The following is an 8,269-nucleotide window of genomic DNA, read 5'->3' as shown; positions in this document are numbered from 1 at the left end:
GCTTCCAGAAGGAGCGCTCCGTCAAGAGCAGGGACTGAAACTCACTGAATTTTAAAGAAGCCTAGAAATTCCTGGCAGCCCAGCAAAGGCCTCCTGACAATAGCTAATGATGTGATTTGCTTCTCAGTTCCAAGGCCAGCACGGTCCCTGTCCTGCCACTGCTAGTCTTTACAGGCTCTTACTCATGGGGAGGAGGTCTAGAAACTGAGTGTGAGTTTACTAAAGTCTGTAGATCCCCTCCCCACCCCCCTGCCCAGACTCTCCATTTCTCAACAGTCATTAATGATGAAATGATAAGGAGTAAAAAAAAAAAAAAAAAGTAACAGCAGAATTTGAGTGTCACCCTCTTCTAGCACTGTCCGTCATTATTTCGTGAATCCATAAAGGTATGGGGGTAGGAACGATAGTAGAGTGAAACAGACATTATCAGCTCATGGACATATTTGACTGCATGACCAATGTGGTCCCACAGTATACAGAATTAGAAAAATGAGAGATTACACTCCATTTATGTATGGTTTATCCAAATGCATAAATGTACTCTACTGGCATGTATAACTAATTAGGATAAATTAAAAAATAAAAATCAAATAAACTTATCAGATGCAATCAGAGGAAGGACCCCCTCTGCCCTCCCTCCCTCCCTCTCTGTCTGTCTCTCTGTCTCTTGCTCTCTCACCTCTGGTTTATTTTCTTCCATTTATTCCTCCCTGCCAAGGCAAAAACCCCTTGTGGAGATGGAGACCCATGGCGTTGGTACACGTTTCAACTTATTAGATTTAATGTCTCAAACATCATTCTCTGATTTGCTCCATTTGAAACCACACGGTGATGAAAGGCTGAAAGTACACCTCTCTGCACCTGGGTAGACCCAGGTGAGGTCGATACCTCTGGGGAGGTGAAGGGCATGTGCTTGGCAGGACCCTTGGCTCTGGGCATGCAGCTGCTGTCCTCTTTTGATTGACAGCTCATGGTGTCAAACACTGGGTGGACCTTGACATAACTCAGTATTTGGTGCATTGTAAGAACCCTGAGGAACGGGAAAAGACTGGGACTTAGGGACTCAGGGAACTTAGAGAATGAAACTTGTGTGGGGACCAGGCTGTGCACAATGAGATTGCCATGGCTTGCAGAGAGCTGCTCTTTGCATTTCTCCATCGGCCTTTCATGGATGGTCTGACGGAGTGATGGACCTGGCAGGTGATGCTGTTTTACTTGAGTGGCGAGCTGAGCCTGGGGCAGCTGGACTCACAGACAGGTGCCTGTTTCCACAGGGTCCTTAAGCACATTCACCAAGGAACCAACCAGGTGCACGGAGCACAGGGACCTCAGTTATGACTAGGCTGTGTGGTTACACTGGTTTGGCGGAGGGGCCAGAACGCAGCTGACACCCTAGCAGGTTTTGATGGTCCCGCCTTCCTGTGTACATTGCCGGGACTGACCTGGGAGTCCACAGCATGGGGTGACTCCATTGTAGGTGGAGCTGGGGGAATATGGAGACTCCCCTCCAAGTAGGTGAAGCTTCAGTACCAATGTTCTCCCCTCCCCACTTCCTGTCAAGGCAGGGATGGAAGCCAAGTTCCACAAAGGTCACAGAATAGAAGCTTTAGTTTTTCATGCTAGACCTAGGTAGGTAGTGATAGGTGAGCTAACTAAAGTTCTTCTGCCTTTCTTGGTACCAGGGATTGTACCCTGGGTGCTTAACCACTGAACCACACCCTCAGCCCTCTTTTTTATATCTTATTTAAACCCAGGGACTCAATGAGTTGCTTAGGGCCTTGCTAAGTTGCTGAGACTGGCTTTGAACTCATGATTCTCCTGCCTCAGCCTCCTGAGCCTCTGGGATTACAGGTGTGAGCCACCTCACCAGGCTCTTCTGCCTTTTTGAAATTACAAACTGACTTCAGGGCAAGAGGGGGAGCTGAGAAGGGTCGACCTTGAATCCCTGTGGCTTAATATCCACAAGTCATGCCACCTCTCTGCCATGAGACCTTGATTTGGTCCGGGAGTTGTCCCTATATAAGTCCTGAACTACTTTTCGGATTTCAGAGACTAACCTGAAATGGATGAAAGGAGACATATCAGAAAAGTACTCATTGCTTATTCAAAATTCAGATTTAACTGGGCATGTGTATTCTACTTTTATTTGCTAAATCTGGCAGCCTTGTTGGGTGGGATTATTGAAGAACAGAAGGTAACAGTGGACAAGATTTGTTGAATGGTTTATTCTTTTGATCTTCCCAAAACCTTCTGATATTTTTTCACTATTTGAGATGCCCCAAACATTTCTTAGGGACTACATCCGGAAAAGAAGTCCACACTGAAGATATCAAAAGCAAATTAAAGGAAAAAAGGTATGACAAATGGTGCTAACCCGACATGTGTTATAAAAGGAAAGTATTTGGTCTAAGGAGCAGGTTATACATGCTTGTCAACCTTTCTGAAAAGAATCAGAGTCCAGCAGAGTAAACTGAAGCATTTCAGATAAAGTTGTAGCAAAAGAAAATGCTACTCAAGGCAGGAATTTTTAAAACTAAGGACGAACCTTCAGAAAAGTAAGGCAGAAGCATTAGTCTTATTACCCATGGAGGCACAAAGTGAAGAAAACCAGAAATTTACTTGGGGTAGTTCTTCAGCTGAAAATAATGAGAATAAAAGAGGAAGGCTTCACAGGTCAAGCAAATCACTGGAAGGAGCAGCGGAAGTGGTCGCTGGGGTAGAGAACCAGAAATGGCTGCCTATAAGAGATTGAGGACTCCAGGCCCCTTGGCCCAGTCAACCCCTGTGCACCGCTGGGGAGCCAGAAGCTGGAGCTCGAAGTGAATTGAGTGGCCAGGGAGGTTGGGAACAGGCCGGCTGGGGAAGACGTGGCTGGCGTGTTAGGCTGTGAGGAGGGCTGCAGCATCTCACACTCCTTTCTCTAAGAGAGAAGAAAGCAGGTGTAAGGAGATATGCAGCTCTCAGGAGGAGAGGTGAGCAATGCCAACGTCAGTGCTGGAGGACAGACTCGTCTTTGTTTATGTGGACAGAAGTCCTACCAGCAGGCCCAAAAGCCCCACGCGGGAGCAGTGATACAGGAATAGGAGTGCAGGGATGGGTTCCTGAGGAGCTCACGGCCTCTTCTCCAAGGGCAGGAACCATATTCTGCTTGGCTAATGGTTGAGCTCAATGCTGAGGAACGGTCACCAGCGTCCATGACCTGGGAGTGGGAAGCAGATGAGCGGGTCGGTTAGAACTCTGTGCTTTTGCATTCTTTAACGTATGCGTGTGTACCTCCTCTACTGCATGCTCATCTCCAAGCAGGCTGTTGAATGACAGTACTTCTGGGGACCGGGGTGCAGAGCAGGACACCGTGGCTGGATTTTACTTTGCAGCTCATGATCCGCATTTGCAGAAGCCTGGAATTTATGGACGTTACATCACGTAGCAAAAGGGACTTTGAACATGTGATTAAGCTTTCTCCGTAGCTCTCCTCAAGGACCGCACCATGTTCAGTTCCAGCGCCAAGATCGTGAAGCCCAATGGTGAGAAGCTGGAGGAGTTGGAGCCGGGCATCTGGCAGGCACCGCTGGAGCTGGAGATGAACCCTCAGGGCCCAGCTGCAGGGGCTCAACATCACGGTGCCTGAGGAAATTGGAGTTGGTGGTGGTCAGAAAGCTATCATCATATTTGTTCCAGCTCCTCAACTGAAATCTTTCCAGAAAATCCAAGTCCGGCTTGTGTGTGAATTGGAGAAGAAGTTTAGTGGGAAGCATGTGGTTTTCATTGCTCAGAGGAGAATTCTGCCTAAACCAACCCAAAAAAGCCGCACGAAAACCAAGCAAAAGGACCCCAGAAGCCGCGCTCTGACAGCTGTGCACGATGCCATCCTTGGACTTGCTCTTCCTGAGTGAAGCTGTGGGCAAGAGGGTTCCAGTGAAGCTGGGCGGCATCAAAGCTCACTGGACGAAGCACAGCGGAGCAATGTGGAACACCAGGTCGAAACCTTTTCTGGTGTCTCTAAGACGCTCACGGGCAAGGATGTTAATTTTGAATTCCCAGAGTTTCAGTTGTAAACAAAATGACTCAATAAAGTTATCATTTACAGTTTAAAAAAAAAAAAGAAAGAAAAAAAAGAAAATGTGATTAAATGACGGACCTTGAAACGGGAGATTATTCTGGAAAAGACCACCAACAAAGGGTTGCAGGAGTCTGGGGAAGTCAGGGCTCCCCGATGGACCACCCCTCCAGAAGCTTCTCCCACCCTCTGGCCTGCGGAGGCCTGGAGTATGGCCTTGCTACCCGGTTCTGTTCTAAGACGCTGTCACCTGATGGTATTTGTTGTCTGATTCAGACTAAGTATGATGCTCGGAGATGTGGGAAACGTGCAGCTTACATGCCTTTCCAGAGCTTCATTTAACTCTACCAATGCAGCGTCAGTAGGTCTGGCCTCGGTGCTTCCTCCTAGCAGCAGAGCTCTACAGACTCAGGAGGTGGGTTGGCAGGTTCAGATTCCATCCTGTCACATGCTGCACAGATGTGGCCGATGCCCCGGGCCTGAGGACTGCCTGTGGCACATGCGGATCCAGGCTGGGTGGAGCAGCGCTGGTGCTCTGGCTGGAGCTGCTGCCAAGGCTGATTCTGGACCACATTTGCTGCAGAGCAGATGGAGCTTTGATCATGTGATTTGGAAACGAGATCTTAGGACACTCTTTTCCTACTGATTTGTTTTTTTCTGTACCAGGATTTAAACCTGGGGACGCTTAACCACTGAGCCACATCCCCAGCCCGTTTTATATTTTATTTAGAGACAGGATCTCACTAAGTTACTTTGGGCTGGCTAAGTTATTGAAGGTGGCTTTGAACTTGAGACCCTCTTGCCTCAGCCTCCTGAGCCACTGGGATTACAAGGAATGTGTCACAGTGCCCAGCTCCCTTTTTTCTCTTTTTTTAGTTTACTGACAAAATCATATATGATTATAATGTACAATATACTATCACAAAATACGTGTGCATTGTGGCATGACTAACTCAATCTAAGTAATGTATACATTATCTTGCATACATTAAATTCTTTCATGGTGAAAATGGGAATACTTAAAATCTGCTCTCAGCAATTTTCAAGGACGTTGTACATTCTCACACTCGCCCTGTTGTGGAGCCCATCTCTTGACCTCGTTCCTTTCTAGCTGTATTCTTCAACCAACGTTTCCCCTCTCCTTTCACCCACAGTGACCATCATTCCCCTCTCCATCTCTGTCAGCACTTTTGGATTCCATCCATGAGTGGATCATGCAGTTCTTGTCCCTCTGTGCCTGGCATACTTCAAAGGACATAATGGCCTCCAGGTCCATCCATGTTGCCTCAAATGACAGGCTGTCCTTCTTTGTTAAAGTGGAACAGTGCTCTGGGGTGCCTAATACTGTGTCCCTTTATCCCTTTATCTGTTGGTGGATTCTGTTCCTTGGCTGTTGGGAACAGTGCCGCAGTGAACTTGAGATGCAGATGTCTCTCGGACATGCAGATTTCCTTTGCTTTGGATGCATACCAAGGAATGGAATTGCAAGATCATATTGGAGGTCTACATTTAATTTTTGGAGGCAGTTCATGCTGTTTTCCATATAAGGTGTGCTCATTTACATTCCCACCACCAGTGTGTGGGGCTTCCCTTTTCTCCATATCCTCTTGGACAGTTATCTTTAGCCTTTCAGGTAACAACCATTCCAACGGGGGTGAGGCGATATGTCACTGGGGTTTTAATTGTGTTTCTCTGACAACTAGCTGATATTGAGCCATTTTTTTAATACAGAGTTCTTTGTAGGTCTTCTTTCGAGAATCATCTCTTCGGATCTTTGCTCGGTTTTTGAGTTGTTTTCTTACTATTCGGTTATTTCAGCTTCTTCTGTATGTTAGATATTGATCCCTTGCTGGAGGTGTGGTTTGAAAATATTTTCTTCCCTTCTATCGGTGGTCTCTTGGTTCTGTTGGTTGTTCTATTTGCTGTGCAGAAGCTGTTTCGCTTGATGAAATCCCAGTTATTTCTTTTGTTGCCTGTTCTTTTCGGTTCATCTCCAAAGATCATTGCCAAGACCAGATGTCATGGAACTTTCCCTCTATGTTTTGTCCTATTAGTTTTACAGTTTCAGGTCCTACAGTTAAATTTTTGATCAATTTGAGTTTATTTTTGCATATGTTGTGAGAATAGGGGTCTCATTTCTTTCATTTGCATGTGGATATCTATTTGTCCCAATTCCATTTATTGAAGAGACAGTTCTTTCCCCATTGTATGGTTTTGGCACATTTTGTAAAAGATCTCTTGACTGTAACTGCAGGGCTTTATTGTGGGGGTCTCTCTTTGGCTCCTACGTTTATCTGTTTTTATGTCAGTACCATGCTGCTTTGATCGCTATAGCTTTGTTGTATATTTTGAAGTCAGATAGTGTAACACCTCTAGTTTTGTTCCTTCTGCTCAAGATTGTAGTTCCATATAAATTTTAAGAAAAATATGAATTTATCATTGGTATTTTTATAGGTATTGCTTTGAATCCTTAGATCACTTTTATTTTTATGGGTATTTTAACAATATTAATTATTCTACTCCATGAACATGGAATATGCTTTCAATTATTTTAATCACCTTCAATTTCTTTCATGAATAATCTCTAGTTCTTTCAGCTTCTCACTTAAATTTATTCCTATGTATGTTATTTTCTGTAGCTATTAAAACTGGTATTATTTTCTTAAACTTTCTTGTCAATTTGGGGTATAGAAATGCCATGGATTGTTTTGAGTGTTGATTTTTCATCCTGCAACCTTCCTGAGTTCTTTCATTCTAAGATTTTTTTGGTGGCGTCTTTAGTTCCTTAGTCTTCTCTATATAAGATCATTTTATGTGCGAATAGGGTCACTGTAGCTTTGTTTCCAGTTTGTATACTGCTTTTTTCCTGCTCTTGCCTAATTTCTCTGGTTAAGACTTCCAGTTCTTTGTTGAGTAACATTATGTGAGTGGGCATCCTTGAGTTATGCTTGATGTGCGAGGAAATCTTTTTATATTTCAACACTGAGTATGACATTAGCTGAAGGTTTGTCATCTGCAGTCTTTACTGTACTGGGGTGCATTCCTTCTGTAGTTCATTCATTGAATTTTTGCCATGAAGTATTATTGAATTTCATTAAATGCTTTTTCTGCATTTAATGAGAACATCATATGGATTTTGTGCTTGATTCTGTTAACATGATATATCACATTTATTAATTTTAATATCTTGAACCATCCTTAAATTCCTGGTATAAGTCTGACTTGATCATGGTGAATTGTTCTTTTAAGGTGCTGTTGAATATATCTGCTTATATTTTGTTGAGTAATTTTCCATCTGCATCCATCAGGAATATTGGTCTGTATTTTCAAATGAGGATTGTATCATCCTCATTTGGCTTTGATATTGGGGTAATGCTAGATTCATAAAATGATTTCACAAGTATTTCCTTTTCTTCAGTTTTTTAAAATTTGAGAAAATTTTGTATTAGTTCTTTAAAAGTTTGGGAGATTTAAGCACTAATGTCCTCAGGTCCTGAGTTTTGCTTTGATGGGAAAATTTTTTATTACTGGTTCAACCTCCTGTTAATTAGTGATTGGTTCAAATTTCCCATTTTTTTCATAATTCAGTTTTGATATAATATGTGTATCTCACTTATTGATTTCTTTTAGATTATCCAATTTGTTATTCATCCAAGTCTCTTCTGCTCTTGTTTTCTACAGTATCAGTTATGTCTCCTCTTTCATTTATGACTTCATATATTTGACTCTTCTCTTTTTTCCTTTGTCTTGCTGAAAGTTTGATTTTGCTTACCTTTTCAAACAACCAGTTCAATTTTGCTGATCTTTTGCAATATTTTTCTAGTCTCTATTTCATTTATTTTGCCTCTGATCTTTATGATTTTTTTCCTCACACCATCTTTGGATGTAGTTTTTTGCTGCTGCAGTCCCTTAAGGTTTTTACTGGCTTATGATTCATATTTGACATCCCATCATTGGAGAATGTTTGTAGGGTTGACATGACAAATCAGGAACTTTGTATTAGAAGATCAATACCCTTAGAATGGGCAACGTGATGGGTATCACAGTCATTAGAAAGTAATCATTGATTTGTTCAGGAAATTCAACTGTGCGGAATATAACCCTGAAAAAATGGTAGACAAGAACTCCCAATTTTAATAGAAAAAAATCAAATTTCCTCAAGTCTCATATTCTGCTGGTAAAAGTATAAATTAGAATGACCACTTGGGACAT

The 8,269-nt window shown here is 43.0% G+C and overlaps 1 pseudogene; it reads left to right on the top strand.

The window, feature by feature from the left end:
• The first annotated feature begins 3,487 nt into the window (after window positions 1–3,487).
• LOC124989597 (40S ribosomal protein S7-like) lies at window positions 3,488–4,055 on the top strand (annotated as a pseudogene).
• The last annotated feature ends 4,214 nt before the right edge of the window (window positions 4,056–8,269 follow it).

The sequence above is a fragment of the Sciurus carolinensis genome, chromosome 7 (genome assembly GCF_902686445.1).
Source record: "Sciurus carolinensis chromosome 7, mSciCar1.2, whole genome shotgun sequence".
In the NCBI taxonomy this organism is placed as follows: Eukaryota; Metazoa; Chordata; class Mammalia; order Rodentia; family Sciuridae; genus Sciurus; species Sciurus carolinensis.
This window is presented reverse-complemented; position numbering and strand designations above follow the sequence as displayed.